At 35.5% G+C, this 2,450-nt stretch overlaps 1 non-coding gene across 1 annotated transcript; it reads left to right on the forward strand.

The window, feature by feature from the left end:
- Positions 1-723: 723 nt before the first annotated feature.
- LOC116560691 lies at positions 724-825 on the forward strand. Its single transcript, XR_004273086.1, has one exon. It is a non-coding gene; the product is annotated as a small nucleolar RNA U13 (small nucleolar RNA).
- Positions 826-2,450: the final 1,625 nt, after the last annotated feature.

The raw sequence follows: 2,450 nt of genomic DNA on the forward strand, positions 1-2,450 counted from the left end.
TTGGGTCTAATTTTATTATTCACCAGTCATCTTTCTTGTGTAAAAAACATCACTATCCTCATTGTTTTTCTGAAAGCAACAATTGAGGATTGATTGTGATGTGCTGTTGACAGACACTGCAGCTGTCCCTAAAAGCACCAGCTGATCCATGGCAGAAAATGTTACATTTTAGTACAATTCATTTTGGTTTCATGTCAATGAAAGCCACACACTACCATCTACCAGAAGCTCTCCCTCCAAAGTCCTAGTGTTGAAAATTACCTGTAGTGTGTTGTTGAAGGTGATTTTTTAAAATGAATAAATATGATAAAATTTCTATTCTTTTTAATAGGAAAGCAGAGAGTTGCTTCAAAATTAAGATGTTAGTGAATAGAATTTTAAGTTGTATTCCTAGGCACTTAGAAAATATTTTGAGTGGTCTCTGCACATATGTCTTGTGCTTCATCTTTACTAGCTAAAATACTGATTTTGTGTAGACTATAGGGTAGTTTCCTGAAAGTATGTTTTGACATGAGAAGATATATACTGCCATAGGTAAAATTTAATTTAAAATTTCATAATTATTTAGTACTTTAATAATGTGCTAAATAATTTTACATTTAAAAAATTGAGCAGGTATTATGAATTTCATTTGAAACCATACGTTAAGGAATCTTAGAGAAATTTATAAAAGGACAGATGCAGAGGGATGATATTGACAGAGTAAATCAATTAAGAAAATATATCTTTTTTGATTCATAAATGTAATGATTGGGTTTTCATATTCATGTGTGAGATGTGCCCCCCTCAAACCTTGTTATGATGTCGGCACATTGCTATCTGACATAAAAAATACAAAGAAAATGTAGAAAATAATAATGTAGAAGAATACATCACTTTAGCTGTTTTCTATGGAGCCATAGTCACAAGATAAGTCAAATCAACCAAAAATCAATTAAGATAATACACAGTAATAATTGTTATACCTATTTTTACACATACCTTATTTTTTTAGCAGTTTCGGGTTCACATCAATATTGAGAGAATGGTCCAGAGATTTCTCATATAATCCCTTTCCCCACATACATGCAGCCTCTTCCATTATTGACATCTTCCATCAGATTAATACATTAGTTACACTTGATGAACCAACATCGAAACATCATTATAACAAGTCCATAGTTTACATTAGAGTTTACTCTTGGTGTTGCACAATCTATGAGTTTAGGTAAGTGAATAATGACATGTATCGACAATTAGAGTATCATATAGACTAGTTTCACTGCCCTAAAAATCCTGTGTTCTTTGCCTATTCATCCTCCTCCTCCCAATTCTAATTCTATAGTTCTATCTTTTTCAAAATTTTATATAGTTGAAATCATAACATATGTAGCCTTTCTAGAATGGCTTGTTTCACTTAGTAATAAGCATTTAAATTTTCTACATTTATTTCCAAGGCTTAATAACTCATTCTTTTAAGCACTGAGTAATATTCCATTGTCTAGATGCACCACAGTTCATTTATTCATTTACCTACTGAAGGAAATCAGTTGCTTCCAAGTCTTGACAATTATTAATAAAGCTGCTATCAACATCTGTGTGCAGGTTTTTGCGTTAAGTTTTAAATCATTTGAGTAAATATTAAGAAGCATGACTACTGTATTGTTTGGTAACAGTATGGTTAGTCTTGTAAGAAACTACCACTAGGATTGTGGTAGGGAGATGGTATTAAACCATTAGAAACCATCCCCATGATCCAATCACCCAGGACCCACATTCAACATTGGGGATTACAACTGAACATGAGATTTGGGTGGGGACACATATCCAAACCATATCACGTCTCCACCTCCAGCCCCTTTAAATCTCATATCCTTCTCACATTGCAAATTACAATCATGTCTTCCCAATAGTCCCCCAAAGTCTTAACTCATTCCAGCATTATATCAAAAGTCCACAGTTTAAAGTTTCAGCTGACTTTGAACTTTGATGAGACTTTGACTGTCATAAGAACAAGTTAGTTATTTCCAAGACACAATGGAAGTACAGGCATTGCATAAATACTGCTGTTGCAAAAGGGAGAAATTGGTGAAACAAAGGGGCTACAGGCCCCACCAAAATTCTGAAACACAGCAGGGCAGTCATTAAATCTTAAAGCTCCAAAGAAACCTCTTTTGACTTCATATCTCATATCCAGGGAACACTGATGCAAGAGGTAGGCTCCCAAGGCTTTGGACAGCTCTGAGCCTGTGGCTTTGCAAGGCACAAAAGCTGCTTTTGCAGGCTAATGTTGAGTATCTGTGGCTTTTCCAGGTGCAGGGTGCAAGCTGTTGGTGGATCTACCATTCTGGGGTCTGTAAGATAGTGACCCTCTTCTCACAGCTCTACTAGGAAGTGTTCAAGTGGGGACTCTGTGTGGAGGCTCCAACCCCACATTTCCCCTTTGCACTTCTCTAGTAGTGGTCTTCGTG

Source organism: Sapajus apella, unplaced genomic scaffold (genome assembly GCF_009761245.1).
Source record: "Sapajus apella isolate SASKATOON/1434 unplaced genomic scaffold, GSC_monkey_1.0 scaffold26, whole genome shotgun sequence".
NCBI lineage: Eukaryota > Metazoa > Chordata > Mammalia > Primates > Cebidae > Sapajus > Sapajus apella.